The sequence below is a fragment of the Eretmochelys imbricata genome, chromosome 2, assembly GCF_965152235.1.
Source record: "Eretmochelys imbricata isolate rEreImb1 chromosome 2, rEreImb1.hap1, whole genome shotgun sequence".
NCBI classification, from domain to species: Eukaryota; Metazoa; Chordata; order Testudines; family Cheloniidae; genus Eretmochelys; species Eretmochelys imbricata.
The window spans coordinates 205,262,357-205,283,851 of record NC_135573.1 but is presented as its reverse complement, the minus strand read 5'-3'; the positions used below and the strand labels follow the sequence as shown (position 1 = coordinate 205,283,851).

The 21,495-nt window shown below is 42.4% G+C and overlaps 1 protein-coding gene across 1 annotated transcript in view; it reads right to left on the bottom strand.

Moving 5' to 3' along the window:
- Positions 1 to 9,929, bottom strand: part of CPVL (carboxypeptidase vitellogenic like) — an 89,208-nt gene extending 79,279 nt beyond the window's left edge. Inside the window, exon 1 of the mRNA XM_077809318.1 lies at positions 9,833 to 9,929. The gene's annotated coding sequence lies outside the window, so the exon portion shown is untranslated. The remainder of the gene's footprint in view (positions 1 to 9,832) is intronic.
- Between the last annotated feature and the right edge of the window lie 11,566 nt (positions 9,930 to 21,495).

Below are 21,495 nucleotides of genomic sequence, written 5' to 3'. Positions count from 1 at the left end.
TTAATGGTTTCTCATGTCATAGTTTTATCGCCATCTTAACACACTATTAGGAATCCTGTAGGCACCCGTTATCTAATATCTAACGCAGAACAAAGCACTTTCACTTCTTTAAGTTGTTCTCACTTCCACAGCAATAAAGCAGAAGTGTAGAGTTGCTGCTGTCTTACAAGCACAAAGCAGACAACTTGCACTACTGAAGGGGACCTGGAAAGCTTTCACAAATATTCTTAAGAGGCAAGATCCCACCTCAGTAATATTATTCTTAAACCAGAGAGCGGCCCAAACTACAGAGTACAAGTCTTGCTCTTTGGAGTGGTTTCCCTCTGGGATATTGGCTCAGGCCCACACCCACATCAGAGTTAAAAATGTGATTTTTGCATTTTAAAAACAACCTACATACAAGTCCTATGTGCAGCATTCAATATTGTTTCTCCTTCAATGGTTGTAAGTACAAAACCCACAAAAACAAGGAACAAAACACCAACACAGAAAGCAGACAATAAAAGTCAATCCCAGTTGCCCAGTCTGGGAGAGGGCCTGTGTGAGAAGCAGGGGCTGCTTGAAAGCCTCTCCCTGCGGAAGCCTGGGGTAGAGCTGTTACTTTCCTCATGGAAGAGCCCAGGGAAATAGCTGAAGAGAGGATGGGCCAAGGACTAAATCCCTGTGACCAAAAAGGAAAAAGAGCTGCATGAGCTCTCTGAGGGTCCAATAAAACAGAGTGAGCCCAAACAGGGCTGGGGCAAGAAAATGGTAAGCAAGCCACGGACATCCTGGCGATAGTGTGAACCCTTGTAGCTGAGCAGTGAACCAGCTGCCTGGAACTCTCTCATTAAGGGATGGGCCCCAGGACTTAGGAGAAAGCAGGGTTTCTCAAGTCTATGTAAAGGGTGGAGGCCATTTTGAATGGTATTTGAAGACCCAGAAGGAAGATCTTATATGTTACTAAGATTTGCAGCACGCTGTTATATACAAAGGGGAAACCAAGGCAGTGGTACATCTAAAAGATTAAGATCAACTCTCTTACAAGCATGTAGTGTACCTCAGGAGCCCAATTACAACAGGTTACAGCCCCCCCCGCACACAGAGAGTATCCCTTGGAATTAAAAAAGAGACATTACATAAGAAACAAAACATAAGGAAGTGCAAACATTACAGCCCTCTGTCTCAGTTTTACTGAAAAGTTAATATACATGTAAAGATATAAATATTTACACAAGCTGTTACATTTAGGGCCCCTTCCACATTGGGGCTGGAGCCATGTTAGAAGCAGCAGTTTAAAATCGCAAGAGATACTGCTTCCTTACACAGGCCCTCTGTAAATATAGACAAGGCTTAAGAGACCAAAGTAAATCAATGATCATTCCAGTTGTGTTCAGAGATCATGCAGCAACAGAACTGCTCTCTAATGCAAAAGAAGTTTACCCTAGCTCTAAATTGATTTTCTTGTATTGCAGATTTATGACAAATGAACCTTTACTGTCACACACATCTCTGCTAAGAACAGAATGACCTCAGAATGCTTCCTCTTACCCTTCTTTCCAGTTTTAGCCCTAGAGAAAATCACTGCAGAAGAAAACTGATGCTTTTGCTTGGATTTTTGTAGCTGCTTCAATTCAAGTTTTTCTTCACTATTTTAAGTCATTCATTTAAAGACCATAATATATTTAAGTACATGTACTTCAATGTTCTTGTGACCTTCCTGCAAGGCAGACGCTAATAAAAAGGCCCCACTAATCGTAACATACAGGAAGTCCTCAGAATTTAAGAACATTTAAGCTCACTTCAAATTTTCCCCCATGTGAAAAAAGTTCATGGATCCTACTGAAAATCCATTATACAAGGACAAAAAGTCAGTAGTATATCTTACAATTGGTTTCACATTAACTGCACTCCACTCTACAGAAAAGAAGCATTTAAAAATGCCTGTGATCGAGAAAGCTTCCAGCGTGCATCAAGCTCTCAGGATGCCCAAGTCTACTTTTGAAGTGCCAAAGGGTACCATGTCCTCCTACCCAAGCTACTTCCAGTGGTTGCGGTGCTCTTGCTGACCCCCTGTGATAATGCAGCTCTGTTTTTGAAAGAGAATGCCAGATAGACATTTTACATGTGAGGGGATTTAGTCGTCAAGCTAACGCTAACTGGACACTGTCTGGGCACTGATCAAGAGGAGCCTGGAAGGGCTCAACACAGTTATACAACTGCACTTACTCATGCAAATAGTGCCATAAAAGGGCCCCCTGGGGTTTCTCACCCAGGTGGGGAATCTGACTACACCCAGTTATTTACACTGGGTGTCTTCAGCCCAGGCCCCAGCTCCTTGCAACTTGTAAGGGCCCCTGGCCCTTTGCAGGCCTTCATAAATCTCTCTAGCTTACCCTGGGAGTTCTCTGCACTCTCTGTAGGGTTGGAGTGAAGGGCTCCCAACTCTGGGCTCCAGGTGTCCCCCCAGAAAGGCACTTCTGCTCCTTTCCCCCCAGCTGACTGGCGTTTCTTCCCTTTTAAAGGCCTTCTCCTCCCACACATGACTGACAGGTCTGGAACTAGCCCTGCACCCAGGGCATCACCAGTGTGAGGTCTATACACCCTATCAGTCCCATTTAGCAAGCCACTGCTAGTCTACTGTAGGGTTGCCACCTGTCCAGGTTTTACCCAGACGGGTCTGTTTTTTGGCTTCTGTGTTTAGGTTGCCTTTTAGGGTTGCCGGGTGTCTGGTTTTGGGGACCTGGCAACCCTAAATGGCACCGGAAGCAAAAAGCCCAGTTACCACAGGGCATGGGGAGATGCCAGGTCATTAACCCATGCCAGCCCCTGCTCAGACAGGGCTACCTCCTACTTGCAAGGTGGCCCGGGGGAGAAGCAAGAGACGTGGACAAGGCCTTGGGGAAGCGGTGGAGCAGGGGCAGGGCTGAGGAAGAGGCAGGACAGGGTGTGGGGCTTCGGGAATCCAGTTACCAGTAATTAGAAAGGAGGTAACCCTAGTCTATTGGGCTACTACAAAAAGCAATATAGGAGGACTTTGCCATCTCCATACGAGACCTTTGCCATTATCTTTTAACTATTTGCATGTGTGTGGTGTGGATTTATATCAACAACCAGCAAGCTGTTTTAGACAGAGGAGTCTAAGTAAGTGCTACCTTGGGACAACAGAATACATGAGACAAGTAGTTTCTAGGATCCAAATCGGCTACTTTAACACCACTGTAGGAAGCTAGTAATGTCAAAAATAAAGATGAGGTAACAGCTCACATTGATGTTTAAGTAGCTAACCTAATTCCAGCTCTTTATAAACTGATGTTCTTTTCAAATGTGTTTAAGAAAATTAAAGTGTTCAGTAAAAAGATTAGCTTTTCAGTGACAAATCCATCTAGAAGTATGTTGAGTTACTTTGATGGAACAAATTTATTATAGGCCAAATTCTTCAAAGCAGAGCAATTCACTGCAAGTATTTTATCCGACCCTCAAGCTCCCGCTCCACCCGCCCGGTGCTCCCCCGCCCCCGACTCTCAATTCCCTCGATGAGCACCATCTGCCGGCACACAGCGCCACACTATGCAGGTGCGACTTCACTGCGCTGTTTCCGGGATCGGAACCCCACCCCTACACAGCAGCCCACCCAATCCCCTCCTGGTCTTCTATGGCCCCACCCTCGAAACCACCCAGGGGCTACACCCGTCCCAGCTAGGGTGCCTCAGCCTGTGGCGGTGCCTGGTATGGCCACCTTGGTGTCACTGCCGGCAGGGCACCTAGGAGTCCCCAGTACCTCCCCCTGTAGAGCCCCCCCAAGCCCCTCCTCAGTAACATTCCTTATAGAGCCCCCCACCCCCATACTACACCTCATAGAGTCTCCCTTTCCCATCAGGCATTCATGACCTGCCATACAATTTCCATACCCAGATGCAGCCCTCAGGTTTGCCCAGCCCTGTTATAGCTATTGTTTCAGGCTGTTTGAAGACTCAGACATCTTTTCTACACTGGGAAAATGAGGTTTGTCTACCAAACATGACAGCTAATAAGTTACTATACTACTACCTGAGTATACTGGATGTTACGTAGTGTTTTCAACATGTTAATTAATACAATAGCCAACACATTTTCTAAACATGGAGGACGGGAGTAGAATTCAAAATTATCTTGATGATTTCAGAGGAATTCTCTGTTATCAAGAAGACGAAATTTAATCCAGACAAGTGCAAAGTACTGAACTACTACACTTAGGAAGGAAAAAAAATCAAATACACAAATACAAAATCTGAAATTGCAGACTAGGCAGCTGTACTACAAAAATAAAATAAATAAATAAATCTGGTGGGCTATAGAAACCACTAATTGAATGAGACAACAGTGTGATGCTGTTGCAAAAAAGGCAAATGTCACTCAGATGTATTAACAAGAGTCATATTTTTCCACTCTATTCAACACTGGTGAGGCTCAGCTGGAGTACTGTGTCCAGTTTTGGGCATCATACTTTAAGAAAGATGTGAACAAATTGGAGAAAGTTCAGAGGACGGTAACAAAAATGATAAGAAGTTTAGAAAACAAGGCCTATGAGAAAAGATTGAAAGAACTGGAACATGTAGTCTAGAGAAGAAAAGGCTCAGGACAAGGCAAGGGGGAAAACAAAACAATTTATTTTTAAATCAGATTTTTTATTAAAACTGGAATTTTTCATTTAAATTAAGTACACTTCAAAAAACCTATTTAAAATTAAATTTGAAATTGACAGTTTACGTTGAGGTCTAAGTGTCTTAATCTATTAACAACATTTTAATTAAGTACAAAAATATTAATCAGTATGTTTGCTGCCAAGTTTTAAAGAAGGGCAAATCACTGAACTGGCAGCAATCACTGGCTTAGCACCTGGAAGTAGAATTCGTTCAGGTGCTAAACCAGCTTTTGACAGCAGTAGCCTCTTCTGCAGGTACAGAAAACATTTTCTTCATTTCAGTTTATTCAACTAACTCAGTTCAGTGACTAGTTCATTCAAAGTTAAGAGACAACTGGAAGTTGAAAAGCAGGAAAGCTTGTTTTCCTCTTCCTATCTATAATGAAAAACTAAGAAAGATGGACAGATTGACCAGAAACAATCAGTTCAATTCACTAAACTACAGATCATACTTTCCTTATTTTAATAAACCAGTTTTAAAAGAAAAACATGTTTTGATAAGAAAAAAAAGTTTATGTATGCAGCATATTTAAGATACTTTTATTAATAAATATTTGAATTCTGTTTGTGCATTTTTGACTGACTTTGAATTTCCATCCAAATAAAGTTTACACAAATTACAAGTTAAACAATCAAAGAAATTCATCATGCACCATTTTCTAACATAATAAATGTAAAAAGAATCTGAATAAATGTATATTAAACTACATAATTGCTTAAATAATTGTGTATAATAGTGTATCCTCCTGGTTTGCAAAAAGAAGCCACAAATTTAGAAGAATGAAGTCATGTCGTCGCAATGGGAAATGGAGTGAATGAAGATGGAGGACAAAGAGACAACAGGGTTTAGGAAAAACAGGAGAAAAAGAGTCAGCATCCTCCATCTGGCAGGATGGAGGTGCTGCTTCCAGAGAAGTCGTGTCAGAAATCGGCAAGAAGGTCAGTTTTCCCATGATCAGTGTCCGTTTTTGCACCTTGGGATAAAAAAGTAAATTTTGTACTTTATAATTTAATTGAACGAAAAAGGTTTTCCTTTTGGCTCTAAATATACTTCCCAACTAAGGACCAAGATTTTGCCACTTTTACAATGCATAGAACTGCTGCTGCATTACTACATGTGCAGTCCCACTGACTGACTGCAAGGAGCTGTTTGCAGAGCAAGATGCTACTCACTATGACCGAGTGGCAGAATCTGACCCTAGGAATTTTAACACTTTTTCCGCCAGGCAGTGGATCTATGGAATCAACCTCCTCACCTACCACTCCAATCCCACAAACTACATCTAAGATTTTAAGTAGTGCAGAAGAGTCAATTCTGTAGTTATTTTCTGCCTCTTCCCCCCAACCACCTTATTTCTGTATGAATATGCTGCAATGCCAGCCCAATTGTACCTACAGAGGCAGGCAGGTTTATGAGGAAAGGAAAGCTAATCCATTATTCCTCCCTTCGCTCTGATTTGACATTACTCTCAGCTCAATAAGGCTTTTTTGAAAAATCATCCTCATCCCCCAATATTTTCAACCTAAGTGCTCCTTCTTAACTACAGAAGTGGTCTCTGCAAAACAGGGTTGAGATGCTTGCACTGCTGCTATTCATGTTCTCGGAATAAAGAGGACTTCAGTTTCTAAATCTCAGCAATGGTGTCGCTAGGTCAGCATTTTAGGAGGATCAATTAATTGAGTTTCAGAAGTGCCTTTCAGTTCCTTTGCTGTGGATATTCAATGAAGTGCAGGTGCCTTCCTTGAAATGCTATTGCTGCTTTGGAGCCCTTGCTGGAAAGTAAACCACAATATAGGAAACTGATGCAGTTGCCCTATATAGGCCTTTTTTCTTCTTGATGACAGAAGTTCTACACCATTAAGTCTGAAGCTAAGAATGACACACATTAAGTGCTGCAAGGGTGCATGGTGCTCTGTCATGAATAGGAGAACTATACCAAACAATTAACAGAGTCCATATTCCACTTCTTAAAAGCACAAGGTGGTTCTACTTATTACTGTATATAGACAGAGAATGGCAAGTTCATTATCAACAGAGTGGAATAGGTGGATCTTTATAAATTCTGTGAGGAAGTAGAGAATGAGGAAGTTCCAGTTGTACAGCATAAATGTCAAAGGACTCTCACAAGTCAGAAGTGGGCAGAGAGAGGGGTCAGGAGAGAAATCTGGGTAAGGTGTAGTGATTTGAACGAGATACAGTAGAGGAATGTAGATATATAGCAGTCGGAATTAAAGAGGAGTGTCTTGAAGGCAAGTGGCATAGAACTGGGGTGACTGATTCACTTTCATTTTTCTGAGCTGGACAATGTCTCAAATTAGAGCTACCACTAAGTCAGTCTAGCACTTTTCATTAACACTAAAATCACGCTTCAGTGAATAACTGAAAGCAACTGCAGAATTCTTGCAAGCAATTGATTTAGAGATCTTGAGATTTTATACTACCTTCCCAGCCACAATCTGGATAAAACAGCCTTTGGTTTATCATGTAAATGGATATTCATTATTTAACCTTCTAGTGAAAAATCTGCTCAGAATGGATACTTCACAATGAAAAAAATGGAGAAACATGTTCCACTGGAATCAATTTATGACCACTGCTTTAATGCTGTTCTGTTCATTTACAGGCAGAGTTCTAAATTATAGAGTTCAGTTTATAAAACTGAACTGGAATACAATATAACCCACAACTTTGGAGTTTTACAACACTTTAAAGCAATCTCCAAGTTACTTCTCAGAGGCGATAAAGAATTCAAACTCCCATCATGGATGTTCACTGGGGCAAACACACTATTAATCATTTAAGGGAAGGATGGTTTTGTGGCACATGACTAGGAGGTGGCAGCAGTATGGGCTCTAGTCAAAGCTGCATCACATACTTTCTGGATGACCGTAAGTAATTCATTTACCCCATAGTTCTCTTTCCTAATCTGTAAAGATAAACTACTTACCTCATGTTAAAGCTGATTGTTTAGTTCACCAATGACACCCATTGCAAATAATCCAGATTTTAACCAAAATCACAAACCAGAGATCTTCAAAGATGGGGAGACCTATGGAATACACACAGTTGGCCAGCTATTGAGTAAAGAAACTTTTCTAACTTATTTAGAGATCAAAACTAACTTGAACTGGCCCAGTCTCCCATCGTACCAGTACTTTCAAATCAGGCACTGTCTCTCTCAACTTTCTAGAAACCTCTTTTGCACAGAAAGCTAAGATCAGAAGAAGTGATCGTGTCTGGACAATTAGGAAACAAAACTCATTTATATGAATCTTTGCAGACAGCTTTCCTCTCCCCCACCCCCCAAAAAGTGTCTCTATATCATACACTGGAAAAAGGATGCAGATACAAAAATTACACTATAAGAATGGGGATTGATCTGGAAAAGAGGACCAGCAACCTCAGTCTGTAGTACAATAAAAGAAAAATTCTTTAAGATACCGGTTCAATGGTACCCCACACCAGACAGATTAAAAAAATAGAGAGATATTGAATGTGGAAAAATGTTTAAGAAATTGTGGTGAAAGAAGATTTTATGCATATATAGTGGACATGTCCAGCCACAACAGAATATTGGGAAGCAATCCGTAAGCAAAAGCATAAATTGTTGGATATTTATTACCAAACGACTCTTTGATAATCCTCCTGGTGCTTCCTAGTGAAAATGATCATGCAAAAGAAAATGAATTAATCTCTCATCTGCTAGTAGCTGCTTGGCTACTGGTTCAAAAAAAAAAAAAAAAGTTGTAGTTACAGAAAGATTAAGACAACAGTTACGTACCAGCAAAACAGAGGACAGATAGATGCTTAGACATTTGGTTACCTTTTATTCAATACTCAGAAAAAGTACGTTCATCTGCCAAAAAACAAAACAACAAAAAACCCACCAGCATGCCTGTCCAATTTTTTTTCTTAATATTAACATCTGACAGCCATATCTGGCCTGTTAAGTATGTGTGTATAGAGATTTCACTTAACAAAGGTGTTGTAATAATGCTCATTCTGTAAGATCATAAGACACTGTTAAATACAAAGATCTGATGACTGTATTTCTGTGTAATGTCTCTTTAAACAAAAGAGAACTGTTGTAAGGAGAGTTTTGTTTCTGATATTTACATGACAAGGATTTGTAAACTTGTTAAAACTTCCTATATAAATAGTTAAAGAAAAGCTGAATGTTTGGAGTGCATTGAGACTGATGGAAGTCCTTACTATTTACCCCAGGATTATGTAATACACTAAAGCAGTTGTAGTAAGAAACCAAATATGAACAGTGCATGTTTTCAATAAATACTAAAAGCAAAAAAAAAAAAAAAGTTTAAAGAACTGGAGTGTCATTTAATTTGAAAGCCTTTCACTTTGAGACTGAGTGTACTAAATATACACATGTTGGTTTTTTACTTCTGGGCAGGCTAGGAAAGTGTTACTACACTACCACTAATACAAGCAGACAGCCAAAATGCCATGTTTCAATGTATGCATGATAACTAGATCATGCTTGATGCTCAATCTAATTCTTAAACAAGTCTCAAACGGTTTCTCTATTGTACATCATTGACCTTTGGAGCCCAGAGTTTAAAAAAACCTGGATTTGGTTATAAATTAAGTAAATGTGATGGACACAAATGTTACTCTAGATTAATTGCAATGGAAAAGGGTGAATATATTATAAAGTCCTCTATTGCAAAACATTCCTAAACATAGTCCTTTGCTCTGTGAAACAGCTTTAACATGACAGTCCACGTGCATCTCAATTGCAGTGAAGCTAAATTTGCAAAGTAGAATTATTTTAAACCATTACAAGTTAACAAAGGAATCTGTTTCTGTACAATACTTCAGAATGGTACAGCATTCCCATTTTGTTTGGCAAAGACTCATGACCCCTTTAGCAAGTAGTGAAATAAATCGCTCTTAGTAGCAAATATCAAAACACACATGGAGCCAAAAAATGTTGTTGAATAAGTTACTCAGTCACAGCAGCCAAAAATTCATGAATAGATAGAACCACACCACTGAGATTTTTATCTTCAGCTGCATTATTCATAAAAATCATTAAAAAGAATGAGTGATATATTTCAACACTTCCTGGTTAGTCTTGGGTTAAGTGCACAGCATATAAATAGCTCACCCAAACCTGACAATGAAGGATATTAAAAATAAGTTCTTACCTGTTAAAATGATTACTCCAATTCTTGCTTTACAAGCACCAACAAGTAGGAATTTATTCACAGTACCCACAAAAACCGGGTGGAGCTACTTGTTAATCACAGCCTTCAAAACTTTTCTTCATAGTACAGCAATAATTGCAAGGAAACTGGTTAAGCAATAACCAGATAAGCTGCTGGCACAGTTCCACAGAGAATGCTTACGCCCACAGAACAGCAATAACTCCGATGGAATGGGCTTCAGCTGCTGGCAGGCCTGCAATCCAGTAGGTTCATAAGCTTCTCAGATGCTCTCTGTCTCAAGGAGGAAGACCTTCTAGATCAGATGCTTCTCTAAACTCCTGAACAAGAAAAAGTTTATCAACCACACATTTGTTTTATTTTTTTCTTTAAAATAGCTAGATAGATTCTTCTTCGGATAGTTTTAAATGACCTTTTTACATCAAATTCTGGATTTTTCTCCTTAAGAAACATTTGGCTGCAACATTGGTATAGTAATAAAACATCAAGACAGAGGAATGTCAGTGCCACATCAGCCAGGAATGTTGGCACAACGCTTCATGTCACCGTATCTTTGTGGAAAGATCAGGTCACTGGCCATTTGTCTCAGCAGATATAGGACTTCATAATGATGCTTTGATCACAATTGGCTACATTCACGTTCATCTCTAAATGTTGTGTATCTGACAATTACTCTTAGTGGAGTACATAATACTGAGGCACAATAGCGAATCTATACGTAAGTTTGTAATAAGGTTCCATTATAGGTTTTATATTTAGGTACACACCCCTATAACTTTGACTAGATACAATTGGTTTGGCCTCAATGTTACATTTACTCTGAAGGCTAAATATGCAGGATGTTTTTTGTCTTTTTTTTTAAATGGAAAAACGTTAAGAAATTCATACACTTTTTAAAATTAAGATCATTAATAAAATGTTTATCACAATTTCTTTCTGTCCCTCTGGCACCAAAATGGCTTATTACCCATTCAAGCTTTCCACACAGTTAAATTTCTTTGAACTCATGCAAAGGTCATACATATATGAAGGAGAGAGGTTATGACTAGTGCTGGGGAAAAAATTTCAGCCAAAATTTTTTTCCCTGAAAAGTGCATTGATTGAAACATTTCACAAATGCATGTCAATTTTGATTATTTCAAAGAAAAAGGGAAAAAAATGTAGGAAATGTCTAACTGGGAGTTCATTTTAACTGAACCATTTTTTGGGCTAGATTCACAATACCAAGGAGGAGGTGATAATAGTGGTGCCCCCCACACTGTAGTTAGGGAACTCAGTAACCTGGGATGTTGGAGACCCAGATTTGAAATCCGCTCTGGAGTGAGGACTGGAATCCAGGTTTTCTCCCTTCTCATCCCAGGTGAGTGTCCTTATCTCTTGGCTATAGAGTGTTCTGGGGGTGGGTCTTTCTCAGTCTCTCCTGTTGAAGTTCATTGTGGGTGAGGAAGGGTGTGTGAAAGAGAATGTCTTTATAGCCTGGTGGTTAGGGGACCCACTGCCAGGACACCCAGGTTCCAGTCCCTGGTCCGATAAATATTTACACAAGTGGAACAACTTCAACAGGAAAGACCAAGAGCCATTGCCTATAAACCAAGAGCCATATGGCCTCACCAGAAAGAGGAGAAACCTGGATCCAAACTCTTGCTCCTGGGCAGGGATTCACACTGGATTCTCCCACATACCAGATGGCACTCCTACCTTGGTTTTGTGCATGCCAGAGGTGCCTAAGCCTTTTGTGAATAGAGCATTGTGCTTTTATCCTAAAAAACAGTTTTAAATAGCCAAAAATCAAAAAGAAACATTTCATTTGTCAAGCAAAATGTTTTGTTTAAGCTGAAACAAATTTTCTTCTAACTTTTCAATTAGCTGAAAATTAAAAAAAAAACAAAAAAACACACCCCACATTCAGTTCAGGTCAACCTGAAACAGAAACTTTTTGGAAATGCTATCAAATCAGTCAGTTATTTGCACAGCTCTAGTTATGACTAAGGTATTAGGCATTCCGATGCATCTAACGCTAATGTTAGAGAGAATATAGGAGTGGTTTGCCCTCTGGTGGTCGGTCAGTAGTCCTTATACACTGTTTATAATTACTCCTTCATGGCTGTGAAATAACTTTTTTTTCTTTCCTGTAAATCTCTCTCCTGCCCCACAAACATCATTCCACTTGTTTACTAATTAGCTGCTTCATTTAAGTCACTCAGAGTTTTGGAGGAATGTAGTAAACTTCGGCTCCAGCTACACACAAATTGCATTGATTTCTAACAGGTTTCAGAGTAACAGCCGTGTTAGTCTGTATTCGCAAAAAGAAAAGGAGTACTTGTGGCACCTTAGAGACTAACCAATTTATTTGAGCATAAGCTTTCGTGAGCTACAGCTCACTTCATCGGATCCGATGAAGTGAGCTGTAGCTCACGAAAGCTTATGCTCAAATAAATTGGTTAGTCTCTAAGGTGCCACAAGTACTCCTTTTCTTTTTATTGATTTCTAAATGGTTTTAGGTAAAATCAGAGGGGTCCGTAGAGCCCAAATTGGAGCACTCAAGTTGTCAGCAACCCATTAGAATGGGAAGGTTTCCTCTGGTGGGCACAGACAAGGCTCTCACATTGTAAGCAGGTGGTAGTGATTCATTCCAGACCTGTCAGGTAACCCCAAAAAGTGTCACAGTTGGAGACTCAGAAAAACATCTGATTGTTTGGAATAGTCTTCACATTTTGAGGCTGCCTCCCCACAGTGCTCTCTTCTGTGAGCTTCTGGCATAATCGCTCTCTTCCCTCATCCACATCTCTCCTACTGCAGTCTTCTGTAATAGCTGAAGTCAAAATATCATCACAAGGCTCAGAAAAGCCTGGCAACTTCTCTACTGGACCTCCAGTGTTGGTCAAGGCACCCTAGACTAACAGGGGCTGGAATCCTTAACAAGGTCTTTTAAAAGCTATACATGTTCAAGGCATTGGTGCATACTGATCTTTACAATGGCCTTTTGATGTGGGAAGTACAGTTCCTCCCTTGCTCTGAACAGTGTATACAGAGAGTGTATATAGTCTATACTAAAAACCAAACTCCAGGAGGGGCATTGTAAGGAACAGGCATCAGAATATAAACCTCAGCCTAAGTCTTCCTCCCCACTTTAACTGTTTGAAGTAAGTGCTTTCTGAACAACTATCCTCTCTGCCCCATAAAGACAAGCTGATCCTTTTTTAGCCTGGTCAGAGCTAACAAGAACCACCTACAAGCATGAGTAGTAACTTATTCTGCATCTTCATGCAGGGTTTAGGCTCAATCTTGGAGTAGCTGACCAGAGGAGCTCTGCATTCCTATGCAGAATTCTAGGAACTCTCAGCTTATTGTGACAAATATATGGTGACGTGTATGTCCCTGAACACAAAGGATGTCTATTTCAGGGTCTGTCCTGATGCCCCAGACAGCTCTGTAAGAAGTAGCATTTTGTCCCCAACTGAGCTGCTGAAGTTAACAGGAGACTGCCAAGAGCCTGTGTACCTCAGCAACCACCTAACATCAGGCCAGCCATGTCAGGCCACCCTTCCTCTGCTACTCAAAGAGTAATGGGTCCAGCTGCAATGGAAAAAAAAAGCCCTCAGAAATCTGTGTGTTTAAGAATCAATAATCCTTACTATCTCACTCTGTAAAAGACAAAGGGACTTGCCCAAGGTCACAAAGGGTAGCTGGGCAGAGTCAGGAACAGATCTCCTTAGCCTGGCTACACGAGTTTAGTCATAAGGTCATCCTTTCACCTATGGCACCATAAGGCTATGTCTACAGTACACACCATCTTCAGCAGCATGTAGGGTATCCGCAGCCACTCGCCACAGTGAAAAGCGGGCTGTGCCCATACTGCCAGGGGTCGCTACACGTCAGTGAAAGGCTCTGAAAGGCGGGAGACAGTGGAGTGGGAAAAGCTTAGCACCAACCTTTCCCCACAGACAGAGCCTTTCTCTGCAACAGGGAAGAGCTCCAATGGCAGGGAGCTGGCAGAAGTCTTTGACAGCTGCTTCCCCGCCACTGGGGCCTTTCCTCACTGCTGGAGTCTTTTCCTTCCACAGGGCAAGGCTCCAGCAGCAGGGGGACAGTGGGACACACCTCAGCTGTAGACAGGAAAGGCTGAGTAGAGCACCCTGTAGGGTATATACTTGAGTACACAGGGTTCAGGGTTTACTGGCCTAAGCAATGCCTCACCCTCTACACTGCTCCTTTAACCCATGCCTGACTACTAGAGTACGTAGGCTACATTGCTGGCTTCTTTCAGTTGCATGTAGAGTAAGACTCACACAACTGTTCACAAACAAAGTTCCTTCCTCAAGTTCTCCTGGTCACTAGAAATCCCTCTGGTAGGCAAAGCTACCTGTCCCCTGCCGCCTTCTCCTTCCTTCCCCAGCCTGTCCCCCTCTCCCCCAAACCCTCCCCACTTCTCTCTCTGCAAACTCCCCCTCTTCTGCACACACACCCCCCCCCCCCCCCCCCCAGTACTGCAACGCCACCAGCCCTCTGGCGCCCACCCTGCTGCTGCATTCTCCCCAACACGCCTCCGCCGCTCCTGCTGCACCCTCGCCGGCTCAATAACCCGACCCCCTCCAGCAGCCCCCGGCTGTGGCAGGCTGCGGGCCCCTGCAATGCTCACGGGAGCGGCAAATCCATCCACCATCCAACCCCCCGCAAGAAGGGGGTGAACGCCGCTGCTCCCTTCCCGGCTCCCGGCGTGCAGAGCCGGCCGCTCCCACCCGCCGCAGCACTCACCAGTCCCCTCCCGGCTGTGGGGGGGAGAAACCCCGCTCACACGCACCCCGCGGACAGTCTCCGCCAATCACAGCCCGAGCAACACCCTGAGGGAGGGGAGGCAAGAAGGTAGCAGCCAGCACCCGCTTTAAACAGATGACCCCAACCTACCCCCTGCTCTTGCAGGTCGCATCCAGCAGGGAGCAGCAGGGCCGCAGGGTCCTATAGCAAACAGGCAGGGTCACAAACGTGTAAACGAATCTGTGTATTTGCCCCCCATTTTATTTGGGGCTGTAATTCTGCTGAGTGCCTTGGGAGCTGGGGGGGGGGGGGGGAACGTGCAATGCAAGGGGAGCCGTTCTGCACTGCACAACATGTTTGTGTTTTGCTACTCCATAGGAAAATGGAGGCCCGTCTGTTTTCATCCTGGTGGTTGAAGAGTTATTATGCCAACTTTTCATGCACTGCTTTGCCAGGAACCGGTCACTTCCCCTTTTTAGTTCTTAAAGGAACCGCACTGGAAAGAACTGAACAGCTGATATGTCCGCAAATATGTAGATTTTCAAAGACCAGTTAAAAATCATATCGTGTTTTTTTTTTTACCACAACTTTGTGCTCACAATAAGACCAATATTATTGCAAATGAAAAAACAATTAAATTCAAGCTTACTTTAACACTTAATCTGTTTACCTTTCTGTTTCCCCCAACTTGAAATATAAAAATGTCTTCATTAGTTTCACTCTAATTTAGTCACTTTGCTTACAGTGACATACATGTGAGCAGGAGCTCACAGCAGTTGAGAGCTAGCACTTCTGAAATACAAAATAAATATTTTGTGATGTTTCACTTGAACAAATGTAACCCTTCTGGCAAGTGATTAATGGAAGCAAAAAGGGCCACATTCAATAGCTCTAGGGCACCTCTTGGCAAATAATCCATCCACTTATCACTCAGAAACCTGAGAAAACTAAACAATCTCTTCCTGGGTGCTCTTAACAGGCAGAACTTCCCCCACTCTAAAAGGCACCAAGACTTGTGTCTGAGGCTCACACAAGGAAATCTTTATAAACTTGAGAAAACACAGCAATAGAATATATATGAAAATAAAAAGTAAAATTAACCCCCCTCTCTCAGTAAACTTCGGCAACTCCCTTCCCTCCTGCCAGTGAGAATGCCCACAGGTAATACTCCCTTGACAACACACTTCACCCATCCAACAAACCCACCTGTGGTTGGGAATCAGTGAGTTGCAGTAAACCAAGTGTCTTTTTAAAGTTCTGTCTCCATCCAAGAAACTGCTTGTCTGGCACCAACACCTAACCCAGTTTAGTGATTCAGCTTTATTAAGGTGATGGGTGGGTGATGCCTCAGAAAAGTTCTGTTGTTGTCCTGTATGTCGTCTCGCACTATGAACTCCTCTGCAATGGCTCTCACAGCAAAGTCCTCAGTCTGCATTGTCTCTGGCAGCAAGATCCTCAGGGGAGGGGAGCAAAGAGTTCTTATCACCCTGGAGTAGAGCACTTGCTGCTTGGAAATGATCTCTTTGCCACAAAGTAAGGGGTCTTTCCCCCTCTGAGAGCCCACTACCCCAGAAAATGCGAGTCATAGAATATCAGGGTTGGAAGGGACCTCAGGAGGTCATCTAGTCCAACCCCCTGCTCAAAGCAGGACTAATCCCCAATTTTTGCCCCAGATCCCTAAATGGTCCCCTCAATGATTGAACTCAGAACCCTGTGTTTAGCAGGCCACTGCTCAAACCACTGAGCTATCCCTCCCCAAATCCAAGGGATAGTTATGGTGACTCATTCTCCTTTGGAGCTTCTGGCCATAGGGCTTACACAAGAAAATACCAGGCAGAAATAGAAACTTGAAGGAAATCCCACAACTTGTCAAGTCAGTCTGCAGTTTAGGAGTTCTTCTGGCCTTCTCACTGATGGTGAGTTGTCACACAGCAGCATCCATTGGAAATGGATTTACCGTCTCCGACTAGCTAAGAGACTGGAGTCCATCCTTGCTGCTACTGCTGACTTGTCCTTGATAATACAAGGCTGTTGCAGCAACAGCATTTCAATGTCCCTGGGCCTGAACGTATTATCCCTTAAGACAACTACAGAATACAGTAGCTTGCATTTACAATCACATCACCCTTTATTGTGCTCATTCCACTGGCTTCCCATAGCTCAAGTTTAAGGACTTGGTCCTTTATTTTAAGGTGCTCTGATATCATGGCCTGGGCCCAGGATAGGTAAAAGATCACTTTACACTCTGTCCTTGGCAGCTCCCAATAACTGACACAATAGAATTGTCTAGTGCAAAGATGAATCTCACCTCTGCTGCAAATAGAGCCTTTTAAGGGCAGGTATGGGACTGTGGAACTCATTCAATGGGAACTAAGCACTACCTCAGAACTCACCACTATTTGGTACAGATCTTCTTTTACCATGACTTCACAAAAACAGAACAGAATATTACCTTAAAACACACAAATTTCCTCAGGAGGAGGGGTATGGAGAAGGAACCGTACATGGCAAGTGTCAGGCACTTAGTTTAACTCATTCTTAAAAGATGCTTAGATATTATATGAGCATAAGCTTTCATGAGCTACACAGCTCACTTCATCGGATGCATCCGATGAAGTGAGCTGTAGCTCACAAAAGCTTATGCTCAAATAAATTTGTTAGTCTCTAAGGTGCCACAAGTACTCCTTTTCTTTTTGCGGATACAGACTAACACGGCTGCTACTCTGAAACCTGACATTAGATATTATAGTGATGGATATACGATAAGAGCCTGAACTGAACAAAAAGTAAAAGATCATTTTGGAAAGAAAATGGAGGAAAGTGTACAGCTAATTTAGGAATCTGGTCAGAACTGTCCTGATCATCCCTGTGTTACTATTTCTCGTTGACTCACTCTGTAAACAACAGCTCCACCGGCAATTACAAAACACATACAATGCTTGTTATTTAGAATGGAGTGGAAGGTTATCCCACCATATTTACTAACTTCCCACCTCAGTACTGCAGCCACATTTGTTTAAATACAAACTATAGTTTTTAGCATCCATTGTATTTTAATACATTATCACAGGGACACAGAAAAAAAACTAGATGGGAAAGGAGAAAGTGTGTGTTTAACAGCCGAGACTGTTATTGTGAGTTGTTTAGCTATTGCTTGAAGGGTAAGTTTGACAATAATTGAAAGCTAAAAGCTACTGACCGCTTGATGTAAGAACCACACTTCTCTAAAATGTTACCCTAACCCAATGAATTTATTGGATTTTGCACTGCAGCTTCTATAAAGTATTGTTACACATCAACAGTGGGGCCTGTTTCACTGTAGGAGGAACACTGCTCTGAGGCATATTGAAAATAGAACACCTAAAAATTGCTACAGTCTAGAGTGTATTGCAATTGTAGGGTAATTGCTTTGGTGAAAAACAAGGTCAATATTTTATGTCTCATTGAAAAGCAGTACTAGTATACTATTCAAAATTAAAAACAGCAACAACTTATATTTAGCTCTGATTCAGAGTTTTGGTTGCTTTAAGCTTCCTGTGACTGGATTGGCTGGTTCTTGAGCATCCTGGACAACAACTGTGTTAAATTTCTTAATACCACATTGGTCCTTTCCTGATAATCCTCCTGGGTCTTGCCTAGTTCTTTCTCAAAGACCAAAATGAGATGGAAAATTTCATTGTCCTCTGTGACCAAATTCACCCATGTATTCACATGCTACATGCTATTCTCTTTGTACAAAATACGCCTTGTGAGGTATCATTTGAAAAGTAATAACTCACTGTCAGTAATATCAGGGTGAAATATGTACAGCAACATTGTATGTAAAGTTAGGAACATAAGCTGAAATTATGACTGAAATGTATTTACCAGACAGGTTTGGGGAAGGGGTAAACCTGTTTCTCCAAGACAAAGGACAAGATGATGCATCCAGCCACATGTCATCAAAGTTGATTGGCAATCACCAGTCAAGTGACCGTCCTTTGGCAATGGAAGGAAGAAGGAACAGATCAATCTGTGTAAGCAGAGTCTGGATGAGCTCTCCCCTGACATCTTCTGGTGAGCTGTGGAAAAGAAGACTTCAGAATCTGATCTCGTTTGCATGGACACACCCACCCTGCCTAGGTGCTCAGCATGATGGGACTGCTTTCCCAAATGATCACTTGTGGCTGGTGTTGGATTCCCAGTCTCCTTGTTATTGGGGCAGGAATAATAAAGCATTGATATCCTTGTTGTGTGAACTGAGGGCAGCAGAACTGTACCTGGCATACCCCAAAAGGGGGGACTCACCCTCAACTGAATAGCACTTGCTAGGCAGGGGACATGAATTCACAAGCCCAATGAGTTGAGTGAGGGTGGGTTTTGTTTAGGGTTTTAGATGCTATTGTATGGCCAGACTTTGGCAAACCAGTAAAGTGCCTGAAACCACTATGGCTTATTGCTAAAAGCAGCAAAGTCAGCAGGCCTAGCTTAACCGAGGGGAAGGAGGTTTTCGGGTGCCACAGAGAGGACAGCTTGACCCCATGTCCTTCCTGATAAGAATTTTGTTGAAGTTGCTGATACATGCATCTTAGAAGAGCAGGATGTGCCCCAGGAATGTCTGTTGGGGCCTCAAGGCTGCAAACTCTGGAAAAACCCACACCTAGTTAATTGACAATCAGAAGGAACCTCTCACTTGACCAATGAAACTGCTTACTTAACAAGTTTGTTTTAAGGAACATGTCATTCTATTACTAATGTATAAATAAGGGGGAAAAGTTTGAGGTAGGGGGACTCTTCAGGACTGGACTCTCCCTCTAGATGCATCTTGTGTTCCCCACTAGCAGATGGGCTGCCATTGTGCCACTCGAGAGCCACACTCAGCTTTGGTAATTATCAAGGGTTGGGGGTGTTTTACTAACCTGTTGCAGGTGTGTATAAGTGCTTGAGACTAAGTAAAGTTTAGCTTTAAGTGAAAGCACTCTTGTGTTGTCCTGTTTGTGCCAGCCATCTATCAGTTGGATGGCCATGTCTCCCCTGATTTATTTCCTGACACCACCTCACACAGAGTAAAAATTACCAAGAGCTTTGGGTTGAAAGAACCCTGGGTAACACTATTTGATCTGGGCCTTTTTCATAGTATAATAAAAGAGCTAATTTAGATTCAATTGAGAGTCTTGTTACATGGTGTAGAGCTGAAATCACTGATATTTAGGTTTAGATCTTCTTTGGGACAGTGTCTATATTGTAAGAGACTGCCTAGTGTGTACCAGCAGTGAGGGTCTCCCACTAACAGCTGAAATCACTGAGAGCTGTGGTAAAGAGGGGAGGGGAGCTGAAGATATCTTGGCAAGTGGGTAGCTGGTGGAGAGGTGTGGCAAGCAGCTAGCAGTGTGGCTGGCAGAGAGATGTGACCAGCAGGGTGGCTGGTGGACACCCATGGCAAGCGACTAGCAGAGAAGCTGGTGGAGAGGGCCAGAGCAGAGCCCTGTAGAGATGTGGCAATCTGCTGTAGGGGCGACGAGCAAGTGCCTGAGCAGTGTAGAGTGTAAGGTACCTCCTTACACCCCCACCCCCACCTTCCAGACAGAGTGGGAGGTGAACTCTGCGGATGAGCCTCTGAACTCTGGGGCTGCACTGGCGAAATATAGCAACTGTGAGTGGGGTACAGAGAAGGGACGGACACATTAAAAGGACTTCTGGGTTGCTGGACTTAAGACCCTGAAGGGAAAAGGACACTGCCCAACTTACTTGGGGGTGGGTCTTTTGCTCATGGTTTGTGTTTATGAGCCCTAGTTGCAGTGTTTTCTCAAATGAATGCTGAGTTAATTCCGTCCTTTTATTAAAAGTTTTTGCTACGCTGTCTCTGTGCTTGCAAGAGGGGAAGTATTGCCTCCTAGAGGTGCGCAGGGGGTGGTATGTAATTGTCCCAGGTGACTGGGTGGGGGCTTCAGCTGGTTTTGTGTTGTATTGTTGAAAATGAACCCCTAGATACTGAACCCAGCCCTTGTTGCTGGCTTCACCTGGCAGAAAGGTCACATCTGCATTTTAGCAAACAACACCATAGAACTTCTTTCACTAAGAAACTCCATGTCTCCATCCTCGCAGCTGGAAGGAACTGTATCTAGGGGTAACCCTCAGGAAAATGCATTTCAAAGAGTGAGTGGACTATAAAAGTGAGGGGCAAAAGCAGCTCACTGTTATCGTTTTTCTCTTCCAGTTTCTCTCTCTCTCCTAAGAAGACAAAGGAACCATCCTTTTGACTTTGGGAGGGATCCCAATATGAAAATTGGATTAGCAGTGTTTCTGGGAACATGTGGTAAGGATTTTATGTTGAACCAAGTCTAGTTTGTTAAGTTTTAGCTACTAAAAGTGTTTTATCTTTATTTCTCTTGTAACCATATCTCACCTTACTGCCTTATACTTGTACTCACTTAAAATCTCTCTCTTTGTAGTTAAACTTGTTTTATTCTTTAATCTAAATGAATCCAGTGTTGTGTTTAAACTGAATTGTTTGGTAACTCCAATTAAAGTAGCAAACAGGGCCAAAGGACCTCTAATACCTGAACTGTCCAGGAGAGGACTGGACAGTTCAAAACACACTTTTTTGGGGGAAATCTGGGACTGAGAGTGTGTTGGGATCACCCTGCAAGTGGTAACCAAGGCTGAGGGAAGCCAGAGTGTGACTGGAGTGATACTCGTAGGTTGCAGCTATCCATAGACACTCAGGGTGTGACCTGCATGCTGTTTAGTCCAGGTTGAGAGCTACAGCAGCAAAGCATTGTGAGGCACCCAAGGTTGCAGGGTAGGTGGTGACACAACCCCTTGCTAATCTAAATTGCACCACACAAAGTAATGCCCTCCTTCTGTCTAGTCCACATTCATCCCTTTGTATGTTCAAACATCATATATCG